The sequence below is a fragment of the Vicugna pacos genome, chromosome 30, assembly GCF_048564905.1.
Source record: "Vicugna pacos chromosome 30, VicPac4, whole genome shotgun sequence".
NCBI lineage: Eukaryota > Metazoa > Chordata > Mammalia > Artiodactyla > Camelidae > Vicugna > Vicugna pacos.
This window is the reverse complement of record NC_133016.1, coordinates 30,228,855-30,251,792: the sequence shown is the minus strand read 5'-3', so window position 1 is coordinate 30,251,792 and position 22,938 is coordinate 30,228,855.

The window sequence follows — 22,938 nt, the reverse complement described above, 5'->3', positions numbered from 1 at the left end:
GGAGCTTGTACCTCCCCATATATATGTATGGAGTGGAGTTGGCAACTGAAAAGAAACTTTGTGTTCCCTTCAAGCTAGGTGAAGGACGGCTTTCACACACACTTATCTCTCAGAACTGAGCATGTGGAGAGACGTTCGTTCATCCAGCACAAAGGGAACGGTTTGTAGGAGAAACCCTTTCTCTGGATTCTCAGTCGGTTTCCTAGTGCCAGTTTGAAGTGCCTGCCGTTTTCACTGTAAAACCGAGCTGGAGCTTGTACCCCCACATATATATGTATGCAGTGGAGTTGGCAACTGAAAAGAAACTTTGTGTTCCCTTAAAGCTAGGTGAAGGACGGCTTTCACACACACTTATCTCTCAGAACTTAGCATGTGCAGAGACGTTCGTTCACCCAGCACAAAGGGAACGGGTTGCAGGAGAAACCATTACTCTGGTTTCTCAGTCTGTTTCCTAGTGTCGGTTTGAATTGCCTGCCATTTTCACTGTAAAACCGAGTTGGAGCTTGTACCTCCCCATATATATGTATGGAGTGGAGTTGGCAACTGAAAAGAAACTTTGTGTTCCCTTCAAGCTAGGTGAAGGGCGGCTTTCACACACACTTATCTCTTAGAACTGAGCATGTGGAGAGACTTTCGTTCATCCAGCACAAAGGGAACGGGTTGCAGGAGAAACTCTTACTCTGGTTTCTCAGTCTGTTTCCTAGTGCCGGTTTGAAGTGCCTGCCGTTTTCACTGTAAAACCGAGTTGGAGCTTGTACCTCCCCATATATATGTATGGAGTGGAGTTGGCAACTGAAAAGAAACTTTGTGTTCCCTTCAAGCTAGGTGAAGGACGGCTTTCACACACACTTATCTCTCAGAACTGAGCATGTGGAGAGACTTTCGTTCATCCAGCACAAAGGGAACGGGTTGCAGGAGAAACCCTTACTCTGGTTTCTCAGTCTGTTTCCTAGTGCCGGTTTGAATTGCCTGCCGTTTTCACTGTAAAACCGAGTTGGAGCTTGTACCTCCCCATATATATGTATGGAGTGGAGTTGGCAACTGAAAAGAAACTTTGTGTTCCCTTCAAGCTAGGTGAAGGACGGCTTTCACACACACTTATCTCTCAGAACTGAGCATGTGGAGAGACGTTCTTTCATCCAGCACAAAGGGAACGTGTTGCAGGAGAAACCCTTACTCTGGATTCTCAGTCGGTTTCCTAGTGCCGGTTTGAAGTGCCTGCCGTTTTCACTGTAAAACCGAGTTGGAGCTTGTACCTCCCCATATATATGTATGGAGTGGAGTTGGCAACTGAAAAGAAACTATGTGTTCCCTTCAAGCTAGGTGAAGGACGGCTTTCACACACACTTATCTCTCAGAACTGAGCATGTGGAGAGACGTTCGTTCATCCAGCACAAAGGGAACGTGTTGCAGGAGAAACCCTTACTCTGGATTCTCAGTCGGTTCCCTAGTGCCGGTTTGAAGTGCCTGCCGTTTTCACTGTAAAACCGAGTTGGAGCTTGTACCTCCCCATATATATGTATGAAGTGGATTTGGCAACTGAAAAGAAACTTTGTGTTCCCTTCAAGCTAGGTGAAGGACGGCTTTCACACACACTTATCTCTCAGAACTGAGCATGTGGAGAGACGTTCGTTCATCCAGCACAAAGGGAACGGGTTGCAGGAGAAACCCTTACTCTGGTTTCTCAGTCTGTTTCCTAGTGCCGGTTTGAAGTGCCTGCCGTTTTCACTGTAAAACCGAGTTGGAGCTTGTACCTCCTCATATATATGTATGGAGTGGAGTTGGCAACTGAAAAGAAACTTTGTGTTCCCTTCAAGCTGGTGAAGGACGGCTTTCACACACACTTATCTCTCAGAACTGAGCATGTGGAGAGACGTTCGTTCATCCAGCACAAAGGGAACGGGTTGCAGGAGAAACCCTTACTCTGGTTTCTCAGTCTGTTTCCTAGTGCCGGTTTGAATTGCCTGCTATTTTCACTGTAAAACCGAGCTGGAGCTTGTACCTCCCCATATATATGTATGGAGTGGAGTTGGCAACTGAAAAGAAACTTTGTGTTCCCTTCAAGCTAGGTGAAGGACGGCTTTCACACACACTTATCTCTCAGAACTGAGCATGTGGAGAGACGTTCGTTCATCCAGCACAACGGAAACGGGTTGCAGGAGAAACCCTTACTCTGGTTTCTCAGTCTGCTTCCTAGTGCCGGTTTGAAGTGCCTGCCGTTTTCACTGTAAAACCGAGTTGGAGATTGTACCTCCCCATATATATTTATGGAGTGGAGTTGGCAACTGAAAAGAAACTTTGTGTTCCCTTCAAGCTAGGTGAAGGACGGCTTTCACACACACTTATCTCTCAGAACTGAGCATGTGGAGAGACGTTCGTTCATCCAGCACAAAGGGAACGGGATGCAGGAGAAACCCTTAGTCTGGATTCTCAGTCGGTTCCCTAGTGCCGGTTTGAAGTGCCTGCCGTTTTCACTGTAAAACCGAGTTGGAGCTTGTACCTCCCCATATATATGTATGGAGTGGAGTTGGCAACTGAAAAGAAACTTTGTGTTCCCTTCAAGCTAGGTGAAGGACGGCTTTCAAACACACTTATCTCTCAGAACTGAGCATTTGGAGAGACGTTCGTTCATCCAGCACAAAGGGAACGGGTTGCAGGAGAAACCCTTACTCTGGTTTCTCAGTCTGTTTCCTAGTGCCGGTTTGAATTGCCTGCCATTTTCACAGTAAAACCGAGTTGGAGCTTGTACCTCCCCATATATATGTATGGAGTGGAGTTGGCAACTGAAAAGAAACTTTGTGTTCCCTTCAAGCTAGGTGAAGGACGGCTTTCACACACACTTATCTCTCAGAACTGAGCATGTGGAGAGACGTTCGTTCATCCAGCACAAATGGAACGGGTTGCAGGAGAAACCCTTACTCTGGTTTCTCAGTCTGTTTCCTAGTGCCGGTTTGAAGTGCCTGCCGTTTTCACTGTAAAACCGAGTTGGAGCTTGTACCTCCCCATATATATGTATGGAGTGGAGTTGGCAACTGAAAAGAAACTTTGTGTTCCATTCAAGCTAGGTGAAGGACGGCTTTCACACACACTTATCTCTCAGAACTTAGCATGTGCAGAGACGTTCGTTCATCCAGCACAAAGGGAATGGGATGCAGGAGAAACCCTTACTCTGGTTTCTCAGTCTGTTTCCTAGTGCCGGTTTGAAGTGCCTGCCGTTTTCACTGTAAAACCGAGTTGGAGCTTGTACCTCCCCATATATATGTATGGAGTGGATTTGGCAACTGAAAAGAAACTTTGTGTTCCCTTCAAGCTAGGTGAAGGACGGCTTTCACACACACTTATCTCTCAGAACTGAGCATGTGGAGAGACGTTCGTTCATCCAGCACAAAGGGAACGGGTTGCAGGAGAAACCCTTACTCTGGTTTCTCAGTCTGTTTCCTAGTGCCGGTTTGAAGTGCCTGCCGTTTTCACTGTAAAACCGAGTTGGAGCTTGTACCTCCCCATATATATGTATGGAGTGGAGTTGGCAACTGAAAACAAACTTTGTGTTCCCTTCAAGCTAGGTGAAGGACGGCATTCACACACACTTATCTCTCAGAACTGAGCATGTGGAGAGACGTTCGTTCATCCAGCACAAAGGGACCGGGTTGCAGGAGAAACCCTTACTCTGGTTTCTCAGTCTGTTGCCTTGTGCCGGTTTGAAGTGCCTGCCGTTTTCACTGTAAAACCGAGTTGGAGCTTGTACCTCCCCATATATATGTATGGAGTGGAGTTGGCAACTGAAAAGAAACTTTGTGTTCCCTTCAAGCTAGGTGAAGGACGGCTTTCACACACACTTATCTCTCAGAACTGAGCATATGGAGAGACGTTCTTTCATCCAGCACAAAGGGAACGGGTTGCAGGAGAAACCCTTACTCTGGTTTCTCAGTCGGTTTCCTAGTGCCGGTATGAAGTGCCTGCCGTTTTCACTGTAAAACCGAGTTGGAGCTTGTACCTCCCCATATATATGTATGGAGTGGAGTTGGCAACTGAAAAGAAACTTTGTGTTCCCTTCAAGCTAGGTGAAGGACGGCTTTCACACACACTTATCTCTCAGAACTGAGCATGTGGAGAGACGTTCGTTCATCCAGCACAAAGGGAACGGGTTGCAGGAGAAACCCTTACTCTGGATTCTCAGTCAGTTTCCTAGTGCCGGTTTGAAGTGCCTGCCGTTTTCACTGTAAAACCGAGTTGGAGCTTGTACCTCCCCATATATATGTATGGAGTGGAGTTGGCCACTGAAAAGAAACTTTGTGTTCCCTTCAAGCTAGGTGAAGGACGGCTTTCACACACACTTATCTCTCAGAATTGAGCATGTGGAGAGACGTTCGTTCATCCAGCACAAAGGGAACGGGTTGTAGGAGAAACCCTTACTCTGGTTTCTCAGTCGGTTTCCTAGTGCCAGTTTGAAGTGCCTGCCGTTTTCACTGTTAAACCGAGTTGGAGCTTGTACCTCCCCATATATATGTATGGAGTGGAGTTGGCAACTGAAAAGAAACTTTGTGTTCCCTTCAAGCTAGGTGAAGGACGGCTTTCACACACACTTATCTCTCAGAACTGAGCATGTGGAGAGACGTTCGTTCATCCAGCACAAAGGGAACGGGTTGCAGGAGAAACCCTTACTCTGGTTTCTCAGTCTGTTTCCTAGTGCCGGTTTGAAGTGCCTGCCGTTTTCACTGTAAAACCGAGTTGGAGCTTTACCTCCCCATATATATGTATGGAGTGGAGTTGGCAACTGAAAAGAAACTTTGTGTTCCCTTCAAGCTAGGTGAAGGACGGCTTTCACACACACTTATCTCTCAGAACTGAGCATGTGGAGAGACGTTCGTTCATCCAGCACAAAGGGAACGGGTTGCAGGAGAAACCCTTACTCTGGTTTCTCAGTCTGTTTCCTAGTGCCGGTTTGAATTGCCTGCCATTTTCACAGTAAAACCGAGTTGGAGCTTGTACCTCCCCATATATATGTATGGAGTGGAGTTGGCAACTGAAAAGAAACTTTGTGTTCCCTTCAAGCTAGGTGAAGGACAGCTTTCACACACACTTATCTCTCAGAACTGAGCATGTGGAGAGACGTTCGTTCATCCAGCACAAATGGAACGGGTTGCAGGAGAAACCCTTACTCTGGTTTCTCAGTCTGTTTCCTAGTGCCGGTTTGAAGTGCCTGCCGTTTTCACTGTAAAACCGAGTTGGAGCTTGTACCTCCCCATATATATGTATGGAGTGGAGTTGGCAACTGAAAAGAAACTTTGTGTTCCCTTCAAGCTAGGTGAAGGACGGCTTTCACACACACTTATCTCTCAGAACTTAGCATGTGCAGAGACGTTCGTTCATCCAGCACAAACGGAATGGGATGCAGGAGAAACCCTTACTCTGGTTTCTCAGTCTGTTTCCTAGTGCCGGTTTGAAGTGCCTGCCGTTTTCACTGTAAAACCGAGTTGGAGCTTGTACCTCCCCATATATATGTATGGAGTGGAGTTGGCAACTGAAAAGAAACTTTGTGTTCCCTTCAAGCTAGGTGAAGGACGGCTTTCACACACACTTATCTCTCAGAACTGAGCATGTGGAGAGACGTTCGTTCATCCAGCACAAAGGGAACGGGTTGCAGGAGAAACCCTTACTCTGGTTTCTCAGTCTGTTTCCTAGTGCCGGTTTGAAGTGCCTGCCGTTTTCACTGTAAAACCGAGTTGGAGCTTGTACCTCCCCATATATATGTATGGAGTGGAGTTGGCCACTGAAAAGAAACTTTGTGTTCCCTTCAAGCTAGGTGAAGGACGGCTTTCACACACACTTATCTCTCAGAACTGAGCATGTGGAGAGACGTTCGTTCATCCAGCACAAAGGGAACGGGTTGCAGGAGAAACCCTTACTCTGGTTTCTCAGTCTGTTGCCTTGTGCCGGTTTGAAGTGCCTGCCGTTTTCACTGTAAAACCGAGTTGGAGCTTGTACCTCCCCATATATATGTATGGAGTGGAGTTGGCAACTGAAAAGAAACTTTGTGTTCCCTTCAAGCTAGGTGAAGGACGGCTTTCACACACACTTATCTCTCAGAACTGAGCATATGGAGAGACGTTCTTTCATCCAGCACAAAGGGAACGGGTTGCAGGAGAAACCCTTACTCTGGTTTCTCAGTCGGTTTCCTAGTGCCGGTATGAAGTGCCTGCCGTTTTCACTGTAAAACCGAGTTGGAGCTTGTACCTCCCCATATATATGTATGGAGTGGAGTTGGCAACTGAAAAGAAACTTTGTGTTCCCTTCAAGCTAGGTGAAGGACGGCTTTCACACACACTTATCTCTCAGAACTGAGCATGTGGAGAGACGTTCGTTCATCCAGCACAAAGGGAACGGGTTGCAGGAGAAATCCTTACTCTGGATTCTCAGTCAGTTTCCTAGTGCCGGTTTGAAGTGCCTGCCGTTTTCACTGTAAAACCGAGTTGGAGCTTGTACTTCCCCATATATATGTATGGAGTGGAGTTGGCCACTGAAAAGAAACTTTGTGTTCCCTTCAAGCTAGGTGACGGACGGCTTTCACACACACTTATCTCTCAGAATTGAGCATGTGGAGAGACGTTCGTTCATCCAGCACAAAGGGAACGGGTTGTAGGAGAAACCCTTACTCTGGATTCTCAGTCGGTTTCCTAGTGCCAGTTTGAAGTGCCTGCCGTTTTCACTGTTAAACCGAGTTGGAGCTTGTACCTCCCCATATATATGTATGGAGTGGAGTTGGCCACTGAAAAGAAACTTTGTGTTCCCTTCAAGCTAGGTGAAGGACGGCTTTCACACACACTTATCTCTCAGAACTGAGCATGTGGAGAGACGTTCGTTCATCCAGCACAAAGGGAACGGGTTGCAGGAGAAACCCTTACTCTGGTTTCTCAGTCTGTTTCCTAGTGCCGGTTTGAAGTGCCTGCCGTTTTCACTGTAAAACCGAGTTGGAGCTTGTACCTCCCCATATATATGTATGGAGTGGAGTTGGCAACTGAAAAGAAACTTTGTGTTCCCTTCAAGCTAGGTGAAGGACGGCTTTCACACACACTTATCTCTCAGAACTGAGCATGTGGAGAGACGTTCGTTCATCCAGCACAAAGGGAACGGGTTGCAGGAGAAACCCTTACTCTGGTTTCTCAGTCTGTTTCCTAGTGCCGGTTTGAAGTGCCTGCCGTTTTCACTGTAAAACCGAGTTGGAGCTTGTACCTCCCCATATATATGTATGGAGTGGAGTTGGCAACTGAAAAGAAACTTTGTGTTCCCTTCAAGCTAGGTGAAGGACGGCTTTCACACACACTTATCTCTCAGAACTGAGCATGTGGAGAGACGTTCGTTCATCCAGCACAAAGGGAACGGGTTGCAGGAGAAACCCTTACTCTGGTTTCTCAGTCTGTTTCCTAGTGCCGGTTTGAAGTGCCTGACGTTTTCACTGTAAAACCGAGTTGGAGCTTGTACCTCCCCATATATATGTATGGAGTGGAGTTGGCAACTGAAAAGAAACTTTGTGTTCCCTTCAAGCTAGGTGAAGGACGGCTTTCACACACACTTATCTCTCAGAACTGAGCATATGGAGAGACGTTCTTTCATCCAGCACAAAGGGAACGGGTTGCAGGAGAAACCCTTACTCTGGTTTCTCAGTCGGTTTCCTAGTGCCGGTATGAAGTGCCTGCCGTTTTCACTGTAAAACCGAGTTGGAGCTTGTACCTCCCCATATATATGTATGGAGTGGAGTTGGCAACTGAAAAGAAACTTTGTGTTCCCTTCAAGCTAGGTGAAGGACGGCTTTCACACACACTTATCTCTCAGAACTGAGCATGTGGAGAGACGTTCGTTCATCCAGCACAAAGGGAACGGGTTGCAGGAGAAACCCTTACTCTGGATTCTCAGTCAGTTTCCTAGTGCCGGTTTGAAGTGCCTGCCGTTTTCACTGTAAAACCGAGTTGGAGCTTGTACCTCCCCATATATATGTATGGAGTGGAGTTGGCCACTGAAAAGAAACTTTGTGTTCCCTTCAAGCTAGGTGAAGGACGGCTTTCACACACACTTATCTCTCAGAATTGAGCATGTGGAGAGACGTTCGTTCATCCAGCACAAAGGGAACGGGTTGTAGGAGAAACCCTTACTCTGGATTCTCAGTCGGTTTCCTAGTGCCAGTTTGAAGTGCCTGCCGTTTTCACTGTTAAACCGAGTTGGAGCTTGTACCTCCCCATATATATGTATGGAGTGGAGTTGGCAACTGAAAAGAAACTTTGTGTTCCCTTCAAGCTAGGTGAAGGACGGCTTTCACACACACTTATCTCTCAGAACTGAGCATGTGGTGAGACGTTCGTTCATCCAGCACAAAGGGAACGGGTTGCAGGAGAAACCCTTACTCTGGTTTCTCAGTCTGTTTCCTAGTGCCGGTTTGAAGTGCCTGCCGTTTTCACTGTAAAACCGAGTTGGAGCTTGTACCTCCCCATATATATGTATGGAGTGGAGTTGGCAACTGAAAAGAAACTTTGTGTTCCCTTCAAGCTAGGTGAAGGACGGCTTTCACACACACTTATCTCTCAGAACTGAGCATGTGGAGAGACGTTCGTTCATCCAGCACAACGGGAACGGGTTGCAGGAGAAACCCTTACTCTGGATTCTCAGTCTGTTTCCTAGTGCCGGTTTGAAGTGCCTGCCGTTTTCACTGGAAAACCGAGTTGGAGCTTGTACCTCCCCATATATATGTATGGAGTGGAGTTGGCAACTGAAAAGAAACTTAGTGTTCCCTTCAAGCTAGGTGAAGGACGGCTTTCACACACACTTATCTCTCAGAACTGAGCATGTGGAGAGACGTTCGTTCATCCAGCACAAAGGGAACGGGTTGCAGGAGAAACCCTTACTCTGGTTTCTCAGTCGGTTTCCTAGTGCCGGTTTGAAGTGCCTGCCGTTTTCACTGTAAAACCGAGTTGCAGCTTGTACCTCCCCATATATATGTATGGAGTGGAGTTGGCAACTGAAAAGAAACTTTGTGTTCCCTTCAAGCTAGGTGAAGGACGGCTTTCACACACACTTATCTCTCAGAACTGAGCATGTGGAGAGACGTTCGTTCATCCAGCACAAAGGGAACGGGTTGCAGGAGAAACCCTTACTCTGGATTCTCAGTTGGTTTCCTAGTGCCGGGTTGAAGTGCCTGCCGTTTTCACTGTAAAACCGAGTTGGAGCTTGTACCTCCCCATATATATGTATGGAGTGGAGTTGGCAACTGAAAAGAAACTTTGTGTTCCCTTCAAGCTAGGTGAAGGACGGCTTTCACACACACTTATCTCTCAGAACTGAGCATGTGGAGAGACGTTCGTTCATCCAGCACAAAGGGAACGGGTTGCAGGAGAAACCCTTACTCTGGTTTCTCAGTCGGTTTCCTAGTGTCGATTTGAAGTGCCTGCCGTTTTCACTGTAAAACCGAGTTGGAGCTTGTACCTCCCCATATATATGTATGGAGTGGAGTTGGCAACTGAAAAGAAACTTTGTGTTCCCTTCAAGCTAGGTGAAGGACGGCTTTCACACACACTTATCTCTCAGAACTGAGCATGTGGAGAGACGTTCGTTCATCCAGCACAACGGGAACGGGTTGCAGGAGAAACCCTTACTCTGGATTCTCAGTCTGTTTCCTAGTGCCGGTTTGAAGTGCCTGCCGTTTTCACTGGAAAACCGAGTTGGAGCTTGTACCTCCCCATATATATGTATGGAGTGGAGTTGGCAACTGAAAAGAAACTTAGTGTTCCCTTCAAGCTAGGTGAAGGACGGCTTTCACACACACTTATCTCTCAGAACTGAGCATGTGGAGAGACGTTCGTTCATCCAGCACAAAGGGAACGGGTTGCAGGAGAAACCCTTACTCTGGTTTCTCAGTCTGTTTCCTAGTGCCGGTTTGAAGTGCCTGACGTTTTCACTGTAAAACCGAGTTAGAGCTTGTACCTCCCCATATATATGTATGGAGTGGAGTTGGCAACTGAAAAGAAACTTTGTGTTCCCTTCAAGCTAGGTGAAGGACGGCTTTCACACACACTTATCTCTCAGAACTGAGCATATGGAGAGACGTTCTTTCATCCAGCACAAAGGGAACGGGTTGCAGGAGAAACCCTTACTCTGGTTTCTCAGTCGGTTTCCTAGTGCCGGTATGAAGTGCCTGCCGTTTTCACTGTAAAACCGAGTTGGAGCTTGTACCTCCCCATATATATGTATGGAGTGGAGTTGGCAACTGAAAAGAAACTTTGTGTTCCCTTCAAGCTAGGTGAAGGACGGCTTTCACACACACTTATCTCTCAGAACTGAGCATGTGGAGAGACGTTCGTTCATCCAGCACAAAGGGAACGGGTTGCAGGAGAAACCCTTACTCTGGATTCTCAGTCAGTTTCCTAGTGCCGGATTGAAGTGCCTGCCGTTTTCACTGTAAAACCGAGTTGGAGCTTGTACCGCCCCATATATATGTATGGAGTGGAGTTGGCCACTGAAAAGAAACTTTGTGTTCCCTTCAAGCTAGGTGAAGGACGGCTTTCACACACACTTATCTCTCAGAACTGAGCATGTGGAGAGACGTTCGTTCATCCAGCACAAAGGGAACGGGTTGTAGGAGAAACCCTTACTCTGGATTCTCAGTCGGTTTCCTAGTGCCAGTTTGAAGTGCCTGCCGTTTTCACTGTTAAACCGAGTTGGAGCTTGTACCTCCCCATATATATGTATGGAGTGGAGTTGGCAACTGAAAAGAAACTTTGTGTTCCCTTCAAGCTAGGTGAAGGACGGCTTTCACACACACTTATCTCTCAGAACTGAGCATGTGGTGAGACGTTCGTTCATCCAGCACAAAGGGAACGGGTTGCAGGAGAAACCCTTACTCTGGTTTCTCAGTCTGTTTCCTAGTGCCGGTTTGAAGTGCCTGCCGTTTTCACTGTAAAACCGAGTTGGAGCTTGTACCTCCCCATATATATGTATGGAGTGGAGTTGGCAACTGAAAAGAAACTTTGTGTTCCCTTCAAGCTAGGTGAAAGACGGCTTTCACACACACTTATCTCTCAGAACTGAGCATGTGGAGAGACGTTCGTTCATCCAGCACAACGGGAACGGGTTGCAGGAGAAACCCTTACTCTGGATTCTCAGTCTGTTTCCTAGTGCCGGTTTGAAGTGCCTGCCGTTTTCACTGGAAAACCGAGTTGGAGCTTGTACCTCCCCATATATATGTATGGAGTGGAGTTGGCAACTGAAAAGAAACTTAGTGTTCCCTTCAAGCTAGGTGAAGGACGGCTTTCACACACACTTATCTCTCAGAACTGAGCATGTGGAGAGACGTTCGTTCATCCAGCACAAAGGGAACGGGTTGCAGGAGAAACCCTTACTCTGGTTTCTCAGTCGGTTTCCTAGTGCCGGTTTGAAGTGCCTGCCGTTTTCACTGTAAAACCGAGTTGCAGCTTGTACCTCCCCATATATATGTATGGAGTGGAGTTGGCAACTGAAAAGAAACTTTGTGTTCCCTTCAAGCTAGGTGAAGGACGGCTTTCACACACACTTATCTCTCAGAACTGAGCATGTGGAGAGACGTTCGTTCATCCAGCACAAAGGGAACGGGTTGCAGGAGAAACCCTTACTCTGGATTCTCAGTTGGTTTCCTAGTGCCGGGTTGAAGTGCCTGCCGTTTTCACTGTAAAACCGAGTTGGAGCTTGTACCTCCCCATATATATGTATGGAGTGGAGTTGGCAACTGAAAAGAAACTTTGTGTTCCCTTCAAGCTAGGTGAAGGACGGCTTTCACACACACTTATCTCTCAGAATTGAGCATGTGGAGAGACGTTCGTTCATCCAGCACAAAGGGAACGGGTTGTAGGAGAAACCCTTACTCTGGATTCTCAGTCGGTTTCCTAGTGCCGGTTTGAAGTGCCTGCCGTTTTCACTGTAAAACCGAGTTGGAGCTTGTACCTCCCCATATATATGTATGGAGTGGAGTTGGCAACTGAAAACAAACTTTGTGTTCCCTTCAAGCAAGGTGAAGGACGGCTTTCACACACACTTATCTCTCAGAACTGAGCATGTGGAGAGACGTTCGTTCATCCAGCACAAAGGGAACGGGTTGCAGGAGAAACCCTTACTCTGGTTTCTCAGTCTGTTTCCTAGTGCCGGTTTGAAGTGCCTGCCGTTTTCACTGTAAAACCGAGTTGGAGCTTGTACCTCCCCATATATATGTTTGAAGTGGATTTGGCAACTGAAAAGAAACTTTGTGTTCCCTTCAAGCTAGGTGAAGGACGGCTTTCACACACACTTATCTCTCAGAACTGAGCATGTGGAGAGACGTTCGTTCATCCAGCACAAAGGGAACGGGTTGCAGGAGAAACCCTTACTCTGGTTTCTCAGTCGGTTTCCTAGTGCCGGTTTGAATTGCCTGCCATTTTCACTGTAAAACCGAGTTGGAGCTTGTACCTCCCCATATATATGTATGGAGTGGAGTTGGCAACTGAAAAGAAACTTTGTGTTCCCTTCAAGCTAGGTGAAGGACGGCTTTCACACACACTTATCTCTCAGAACTGAGCATATGGAGAGACGTTCTTTCATCCAGCACAAAGGGAACGGGTTGCAGGAGAAACCCTTACTCTGGTTTCTCAGTCGGTTTCCTAGTGCCGGTATGAAGTGCCTGCCGTTTTCACTGTAAAACCGAGTTGGAGCTTGTACCTCCCCATATATATGTATGGAGTGGAGTTGGTAACTGAAAAGAAACTTTGTGTTCCCTTCAAGCTAGGTGAAGGACGGCTTTCACACACACTTATCTCTCAGAACTGAGCATGTGGAGAGACGTTCGTTCATCCAGCACAAAGGGAACGGGTTGCAGGAGAAACCCTTACTCTGGATTCTCAGTCAGTTTCCTAGTGCCGGATTGAAGTGCCTGCCGTTTTCACTGTAAAACCGAGTTGGAGCTTGTACCGCCCCATATATATGTATGGAGTGGAGTTGGCCACTGAAAAGAAACTTTGTGTTCCCTTCAAGCTAGGTGAAGGACGGCTTTCACACACACTTATCTCTCAGAACTGAGCATGTGGAGAGACGTTCGTTCATCCAGCACAAAGGGAACGGGTTGTAGGAGAAACCCTTACTCTGGATTCTCAGTCGGTTTCCTAGTGCCAGTTTGAAGTGCCTGCCGTTTTCACTGTTAAACCGAGTTGGAGCTTGTACCTCCCCATATATATGTATGGAGTGGAGTTGGCAACTGAAAAGAAACTTTGTGTTCCCTTCAAGCTAGGTGAAGGACGGCTTTCACACACACTTATCTCTCAGAACTGAGCATGTGGTGAGACGTTCGTTCATCCAGCACAAAGGGAACGGGTTGCAGGAGAAACCCTTACTCTGGTTTCTCAGTCTGTTTCCTAGTGCCGGTTTGAAGTGCCTGCCGTTTTCACTGTAAAACCGAGTTGGAGCTTGTACCTCCCCATATATATGTATGGAGTGGAGTTGGCAACTGAAAAGAAACTTTGTGTTCCCTTCAAGCTAGGTGAAAGACGGCTTTCACACACACTTATCTCTCAGAACTGAGCATGTGGAGAGACGTTCGTTCATCTAGCACAACGGGAACGGGTTGCAGGAGAAACCCTTACTCTGGATTCTCAGTCTGTTTCCTAGTGCCGGTTTGAAGTGCCTGCCGTTTTCACTGGAAAACCGAGTTGGAGCTTGTACCTCCCCATATATATGTATGGAGTGGAGTTGGCAACTGAAAAGAAACTTAGTGTTCCCTTCAAGCTAGGTGAAGGACGGCTTTCACACACACTTATCTCTCAGAACTGAGCATGTGGAGAGACGTTCGTTCATCCAGCACAAAGGGAACGGGTTGCAGGAGAAACCCTTACTCTGGTTTCTCAGTCGGTTTCCTAGTGCCGGTTTGAAGTGCCTGCCGTTTTCACTGTAAAACCGAGTTGCAGCTTGTACCTCCCCATATATATGTATGGAGTGGAGTTGGCAACTGAAAAGAAACTTTGTGTTCCCTTCAAGCTAGGTGAAGGACGGCTTTCACACACACTTATCTCTCAGAACTGAGCATGTGGAGAGACGTTCGTTCATCCAGCACAAAGGGAACGGGTTGCAGGAGAAACCCTTACTCTGGATTCTCAGTTGGTTTCCTAGTGCCGGGTTGAAGTGCCTGCCGTTTTCACTGTAAAACCGAGTTGGAGCTTGTACCTCCCCATATATATGTATGGAGTGGAGTTGGCAACTGAAAAGAAACTTTGTGTTCCCTTCAAGCTAGGTGAAGGACGGCTTTCACACACACTTATCTCTCAGAATTGAGCATGTGGAGAGACGTTCGTTCATCCAGCACAAAGGGAACGGGTTGTAGGAGAAACCCTTACTCTGGATTCTCAGTCGGTTTCCTAGTGCCGGTTTGAAGTGCCTGCCGTTTTCACTGTAAAACCGAGTTGGAGCTTGTACCTCCCCATATATATGTATGGAGTGGAGTTGGCAACTGAAAACAAACTTTGTGTTCCCTTCAAGCAAGGTGAAGGACGGCTTTCACACACACTTATCTCTCAGAACTGAGCATGTGGAGAGACGTTCGTTCATCCAGCACAAAGGGAACGGGTTGCAGGAGAAACCCTTACTCTGGTTTCTCAGTCTGTTTCCTAGTGCCGGTTTGAAGTGCCTGCCGTTTTCACTGTAAAACCGAGTTGGAGCTTGTACCTCCCCATATATATGTTTGAAGTGGATTTGGCAACTGAAAAGAAACTTTGTGTTCCCTTCAAGCTAGGTGAAGGACGGCTTTCACACACACTTATCTCTCAGAACTGAGCATGTGGAGAGACGTTCGTTCATCCAGCACAAAGGGAACGGGTTGCAGGAGAAACCCTTACTCTGGTTTCTCAGTCGGTTTCCTAGTGCCGGTTTGAATTGCCTGCCATTTTCACTGTAAAACCGAGTTGGAGCTTGTACCTCCCCATATATATGTATGGAGTGGAGTTGGCAACTGAAAAGAAACTTTGTGTTCCCTTCAAGCTAGGTGAAGGACGGCTTTCACACACACTTATCTCTCAGAACTGAGCATGTGGAGAGACGTTCGTTCATCCAGCACAAAGGGAACGGGTTGCAGGAGAAACCCTTACTCTGGTTTCTCAATCGGTTTCCTAGTGTCGATTTGAAGTGCCTGCCGTTTTCACTGTAAAACCGAGTTGGAGCTTGTACCTCCCCATATATATGTATGGAGTGGAGTTGGCAACTGAAAAGAAACTTTGTGTTCCCTTCAAGCTAGGTGAAGGACGGCTTTCACACACAATTATCTCTCAGAACTGAGCATGTGGAGAGACGTTCGTTCATCCAGCACAACGGGAACGGGTTGCAGGAGAAACCCTTACTCTGGATTCTCAGTCTGTTTCCTAGTGCCGGTTTGAAGTGCCTGCCGTTTTCACTGGAAAACCGAGTTGGAGCTTGTACCTCCCCATATATATGTATGGAGTGGAGTTGGCAACTGAAAAGAAACTTAGTGTTCCCTTCAAGCTAGGTGAAGGACGGCTTTCACACACACTTATCTCTCAGAACTGAGCATGTGGAGAGACGTTCGTTCATCCAGCACAAAGGGAACGGGTTGCAGGAGAAACCCTTACTCTGGTTTCTCAGTCGGTTTCCTAGTGCCGGTTTGAAGTGCCTGCCGTTTTCACTGTAAAACCGAGTTGCAGCTTGTACCTCCCCATATATATGTATGGAGTGGAGTTGGCAACTGAAAAGAAACTTTGTGTTCCCTTCAAGCTAGGTGAAGGACGGCTTTCACACACACTTATCTCTCAGAACTGAGCATGTGGAGAGACGTTCGTTCATCCAGCACAAAGGGAACGGGTTGCAGGAGAAACCCTTACTCTGGATTCTCAGTTGGTTTCCTAGTGCCGGTTTGAAGTGCCTGCCGTTTTCACTGTAAAACCGAGTTGGAGCTTGTACCTCCCCATATATATGTATGGAGTGGAGTTGGCAACTGAAAAGAAACTTTGTGTTCCCTTCAAGCTAGGTGAAGGACGGCTTTCACACACACTTATCTCTCAGAATTGAGCATGTGGAGAGACGTTCGTTCATCCAGCACAAAGGGAACGGGTTGTAGGAGAAACCCTTACTCTGGATTCTCAGTCGGTTTCCTAGTGCCGGTTTGAAGTGCCTGCCGTTTTCACTGTAAAACCGAGTTGGAGCTTGTACCTCCCCAAATATATGTATGGAGTGGAGTTGGCAACTGAAAACAAACTTTGTGTTCCCTTCAAGCAAGGTGAAGGACGGCTTTCACACACACTTATCTCTCAGAACTGAGCATGTGGAGAGACGTTCGTTCATCCAGCACAAAGGGAACGGGTTGCAGGAGAAACCCTTACTCTGGTTTCTCAGTCTGTTTCCTAGTGCCGGTTTGAAGTGCCTGCCGTTTTCACTGTAAAACCGAGTTGGAGCTTGTACCTCCCCATATATATGTATGAAGTGGATTTGGCAACTGAAAAGAAACTTTGTGTTCCCTTCAAGTTAGGTGAAGGACGGCTTTCACACACACTTATCTCTCAGAACTGAGCATGTGGAGAGACGTTCGTTCATCCAGCACAAAGGGAACGGGTTGCAGGAGAAACCCTTACTCTGGTTTCTCAGTCGGTTTCTTAGTGCCGGTTTGAATTGCCTGCCATTTTCACTGTAAAACCGTGTTGGAGCTTGTACCTCCCCATATATATGTATGGAGTGGAGTTGGCAACTGAAAAGAAACTTTGTGTTCCCTTCAAGCTAGGTGAAGGACGGCTTTCACACACACTTATCTCTCAGAACTGAGCATGTGGAGAGACGTTCGTTCATCCAGCCCAAAGGGAACGGGATGCAGGAGAAACCCTTACTCTGGTTTCTCAGTCTGTTTCCTAGTGCCGGTTTGAAGTGCCTGCCGTTTTCACTGTAAAACCGAGTTGGAGCTTGTACCTCCCCATATATATGTATGGAGTGGAGTTGGCAACTGAAAAGAAACTTTGTGTTCCCTTTAAGCTGGTGAAGGACGGCTTTCACACACACTTATCTCTCAGAACTGAGCATGTGGAGAGACGTTCGTTCATCCAGCACAAAGGGAACGGGTTGCAGGAGAAACCCTTACTCTGGTTTCTCAGTCTGTTTCCTAGTGCCGGTTTGAAGTGCCTGCCATTTTCACTGTAAAACCGAGCTGGAGCTTGTACCTCCCCATATATATGTATGGAGTGGAGTTGGCAACTGAAAAGAAACTTTGTGTTCCCTTCAAGCTAGGTGAAGGACGGCTTTCACACACACTTATCTCTCAGAACTGAGCATATGGAGAGACGTTCTTTCATCCAGCACAAAGGGAACGGGTTGCAGGAGAAACCCTTACTCTGGTTTCTCAGTCGGTTTCCTAGTGCCGGTTTGAAGTGCCTGCCGTTTTCACTGTAAAACCGAGTTGGAGATTGTACCTCCCCATATATATGTATGGAGTGGAGTTGGCCACTGAAAAGAAACTTTGTGTTCCCTTCAAGCTAGGTGAAGGACGGCTTTCACACACACTTATCTCTCAGAATTGAGCATGTGGAGAGACGTTCGTTCATCCAGCACAAAGGGAACGGGTTGTAGGAGAAACCCTTACTCTGGATTCTCAGTCGGTTTCCTAGTGCCAGTTTGAAGTGCCTGCCGTTTTCACTGTTAAACCGAGTTGGAGCTTGTACCTCCCCATATATATGTATGGAGTGGAGTTGGCAACTGAAAAGAAACTTTGTGTTCCCTTCAAGCTAGGTGAAGGACGGCTTTCACACACACTTATCTCTCAGAACTGAGCATGTGGAGAGACGTTCGTTCATCCAGCACAAAGGGAACGGGTTGCAGGAGAAACCCTTACTCTGGATTCTCAGTCGGTTTCCTAGTGCCGGTTTGAAGTGCCTGCCGTTTTCACTGTAAAACCGAGTTGGAGCTTGTACCTCCCCATATATATGTATGGAGTGGAGTTGGCAACTGAAAAGAAACTTTGTGTTCCCTTCAAGCTAGGTGAAGGACGGCTTTCACACACACTTATCTCTCAGAACTGAGCATGTGGAGAGACGTTCGTTCATCCAGCACAAAGGGAACGGGTTGTAGGAGAAACCCTTACTCTGGATTCTCAGTCGGTTTCCTAGTGCCAGTTTGAAGTGCCTGCCGTTTTCACTGTTAAACCGAGTTGGAGCTTGTACCTCCCCATATATATGTATGGAGTGGAGTTGGCAACTGAAAAGAAACTTTGTGTTCCCTTCAAGCTAGGTGAAGGACGGCTTTCACACACACTTATCTCTCAGAACTGAGCATGTGGAGAGACGTTCGTTCATCCAGCACAAAGGGAACGGGTTGCAGGAGAAACCCTTACTCTGGATTCTCAGTCGGTTTCCTAGTGCCGGTTTGAAGTGCCTGCCGTTTTCACTGTAAAACCGAGTTGGAGCTTGTACCTCCCCATATATATGTATGGAGTGGAGTTGGCAACTGAAAACATACTTTGTGTTCCCTTCAAGCTAGGTGAAGGACGGCTTTCACACACACTTATCTCTCAGAACTGAGCATGTGGAGAGACGTTCGTTCATCCAGCACAAAGGGAACGGGTTGCAGGAAAAACCCTTTCTCTGGATTCTCAGTCGGTTTCCTAGTGCCGGTTTGAAGTGCCTGCCGTTTTCACTGTAAAACCGAGTTGGAGCTTGTACCTCCCCATATATATGTATGGAGTGGAGTTGGCAACTGAAAAGAAACTTAGTGTTCCCTTCAAGCTTGGTGAAGGACGGCTTTCACACACACTTATCTCTCAGAACTGAGCATGTGGAGAGACGTTCGTTCATCCAGCACAAAGGGAACGGGTTGCAGGAGAAACCCTTACTCTGGTTTCTCAGTCTGTTTCCTAGTGCCGGTTTGAAGTGCCTGCCGTTTTCACTGTAAAACCGAGTTGCAGCTTGTACCTCCCCATATATATGTATGGAGTGGAGTTGGCAACTGAAAAGAAACTTTGTGTTCCCTTCAAGCTAGGTGAAGGACGGCTTTCACACACACTTATCTCTCAGAACTGAGCATGTGGAGAGACGTTCGTTCATCCAGCACAAAGGGAACGGTTTGCAGGAGAAACCCTTTCTCTGGATTCTCAGTCGGTTTCTTAATGCCGGTTTGAAGTGCCTGCCGTTTTCACTGTAAAACCGAGTTGCAGCTTGTACCTCCCCATATATATGTATGGAGTGGAGTTGGCAACTGAAAAGAAACTTTGTGTTCCCTTCAAGCTAGGTGAAGGACGGCTTTCACACACACTTATCTCTCAGAACTGAGCATGTGGAGAGACTTTCGTTCATCCAGCACAATGGGAACGGGTTGCAGGAGAAACCCTTACTCTGGTTTCTCAGTCTGTTTCCTAGTGCCGGTTTGAAGTGCCTGCCGTTTTCACTGTAAAACCGAGTTGGAGCTTGTACCTCCCCATATATATGTATGTAGTGGAGTTGGCAACTGAAAAGAAACTTTGTGTTCCCTTCAAGCTAGGTGAAGGACGGCTTTCACACACACTTATCTCTCAGAACTGAGCATGTGGAGAGACGTTCGTTCATCCAGCACAAAGGGAACGGGTTGCAGGAGAAACCCTTACTCTGGATTCTCAGTCTGTTTCCTAGTGCCGGTTTGAAGTGCCTGCCGTTTTCACTGGAAAACCGAGTTGGAGCTTGTACCTCCCCATATATATGTATGGAGTGGAGTTGGCAACTGAAAAGAAACTTTGTGTTCCCTTCAAGCTAGGTGAAGGACGGCTTTCACACACACTTATCTCTCAGAACTGAGCATGTGGAGAGACGTTCGTTCATCCAGCACAAAGGGAACGGGTTGCAGGAGAAACCCTTACTCTGGTTTCTCAGTCGGTTTCCTAGTGCCGGTTTGAAGTGCCTGCCGTTTTCACTGTAAAACCGAGTTGCAGCTTGTACCTCCCCATATATATGTATGGAGTGGAGTTGGCAACTGAAAAGAAACTTTGTGTTCCCTTCAAGCTAGGTGAAGGACGGCTTTCACACACACTTATGTCTCAGAATTGAGCATGTGGAGAGACTTTCGTTCATCCAGCACAAAGGGAACGGGTTGCAGGAGAAACCCTTACTCTGTATTCTCAGTCGGTTTCCTACTGCCAGTTTGAAGTGCCTGCCGTTTTCACTGTAAAACCGAGTTGGAGCTTGTACCTCCCCATATATATGTATGGAGTGGAGTTGGCAACTGAAAAGAAACTTTGTGTTCCCTTCAAGCTAGGTGAAGGACGGCTTTCACACACACTTATCTCTCAGAACTGAGCATGTGGAGAGACGTTCGTTCATCCAGCACAAAGGGAACGGGTTGCAGGAGAAACCCTTACTCTGGTTTCTCAGTCTGTTTCCTAGTGCCGGTTTGAAGTGCCTGCCGTTTTCACTGTAAAACCGAGTTGCAGCTTGTACCTCCCCATATATATGTATGGAGTGGAGTTGGCAACTGAAAAGAAACTTTGTGTTCCCTTCAAGCTAGGTGAAGGACGGCTTTCACACACACTTATCTCTCAGAACTGAGCATGTGGAGAGACGTTCGTTCATCCAGCACAAAGGGAACGGGTTGCAGGAGAATCCCTTACTCTGGATTCTCAGTCGGTTTCCTAGTGCCGGTTTGAAGTGCCTGCCGTTTTCACTGTAAAACCGAGTTGGAGCTTGTACCTCCCCATATATATGTATGAAGTGGAGTTGGCAACTGAAAAGAAACCTTGTGTTCCCTTCAAGCTAGGTGAAGGACGGCTTTCACACACACTTATCCCTCAGAACTGAGCATGTGGAGAGACGTTCGTTCATCCAGCACAAAGGGAACGGGTTGCAGGAGAAACCCTTACTCTGGTTTCTCAGACTGTTTCCTAGTGCCGGTTTGAAGTGCCTGCCGTTTTCACTGTAAAACCGAGTTGGAGCTTGTACCTCCCCATATATATGTATGGAGTGGAGTTGGCAACTGAAAAGAAACTTTGTGTTCCCTTCAAGCTAGGTGAAGGACGGCTTTCACACACACTTATCTCTCAGAACTGAGCATGTGGAGAGACGTTCGTTCATCCAGCACAAAGGGAACGGGTTGCAGGAGAAACCCTTACTCTGGTTTCTCAGTCTGTTTCCTAGTGCCGGTTTGAAGTGCCTGCCGTTTTCACTGTAAAACCGAGTTGGAGCTTGTACCTCCCCATATATATGTATGGAGTGGAGTTGGCAACTGAAAAGAAACTTTGTGTTCCCTTCAAGCTAGGTGAAGGACGGCTTTCACACACACTTATCTCTCAGAACTGAGCATGTGGAGAGACGTTCGTTCATCCAGCACAAAGGGAACGGGTTGCAGGAGAAACCCTTACTCTGGATTCTCAGTCGGTTTCCTAGTGCCGGTTTGAAGTGCCTGCCGTTTTCACTGTAAAACCGAGTTGGAGCTTGTACCTCCCCATATATATGTATGGAGTGGAGTTGGCAACTGAAAAGAAACTTTGTGTTCCCTTCAAGCTAGGTGAAGGACGGCTTTCACACACACTTATCTCTCAGAACTGAGCATGTGGAGAGACGTTCGTTCATCCAGCACAAAGGGAACGGGTTGTAGGAGAAACCCTTACTCTGGATTCTCAGTCGGTTTCCTAGTGCCAGTTTGAAGTGCCTGCCGTTTTCACTGTTAAACCGAGTTGGAGCTTGTACCTCCCCATATATATGTATGGAGTGGAGTTGGCAACTGAAAAGAAACTTTGTGTTCCCTTCAAGCTAGGTGAAGGACGGCTTTCACACACACTTATCTCTCAGAACTGAGCATGTGGAGAGACGTTCGTTCATCCAGCACAAAGGGAACGGGTTGCAGGAGAAACCCTTACTCTGGATTCTCAGTCGGTTTCCTAGTGCCGGTTTGAAGTGCCTGCCGTTTTCACTGTAAAACCGAGTTGGAGCTTGTACCTCCCCATATATATGTATGGAGTGGAGTTGGCAACTGAAAACATACTTTGTGTTCCCTTCAAGCTAGGTGAAGGACGGCTTTCACACACACTTATCTCTCAGAACTGAGCATGTGGAGAGACGTTCTTTCATCCAGCACAAAGGGAACGGGTTGCAGGAAAAACCCTTTCTCTGGATTCTCAGTCGGTTTCCTAGTGCCGGTTTGAAGTGCCTGCCGTTTTCACTGTAAAACCGAGTTGGAGCTTGTACCTCCCCATATATATGTATGGAGTGGAGTTGGCAACTGAAAAGAAACTTAGTGTTCCCTTCAAGCTTGGTGAAGGACGGCTTTCACACACACTTATCTCTCAGTACTGAGCATGTGGAGAGACGTTCGTTCATCCAGCACAAAGGGAACGGGTTGCAGGAGAAACCCTTACTCTGGTTTCTCAGTCTGTTTCCTAGTGCCGGTTTGAAGTGCCTGCCGTTTTCACTGTAAAACCGAGTTGCAGCTTGTACCTCCCCATATATATGTATGGAGTGGAGTTGGCAACTGAAAAGAAACTTTGTGTTCCCTTCAAGCTAGGTGAAGGACGGCTTTCACACACACTTATCTCTCAGAACTGAGCATGTGGAGAGACGTTCGTTCATCCAGCACAAAGGGAACGGTTTGCAGGAGAAACCCTTTCTCTGGATTCTCAGTCGGTTTCTTAATGCCGGTTTGAAGTGCCTGCCGTTTTCACTGTAAAACCGAGTTGCAGCTTGTACCTCCCCATATATATGTATGGAGTGGAGTTGGCAACTGAAAAGAAACTTTGTGTTCCCTTCAAGCTAGGTGAAGGACGGCTTTCACACACACTTGTCTCTCAGAACTGAGCATGTGGAGAGACGTTCGTTCATCCAGCACAACGGGAACGGATTGCAGGAGAAACCCTTTCTCTGGATTCTCAGTCGGTTTCCTAGTGCCGGTTTGAAGTGCCTGCCGTTTTCACTGTAAAACCGAGTTGGAGCTTGTACCTCCCCATATATATGTATGGAG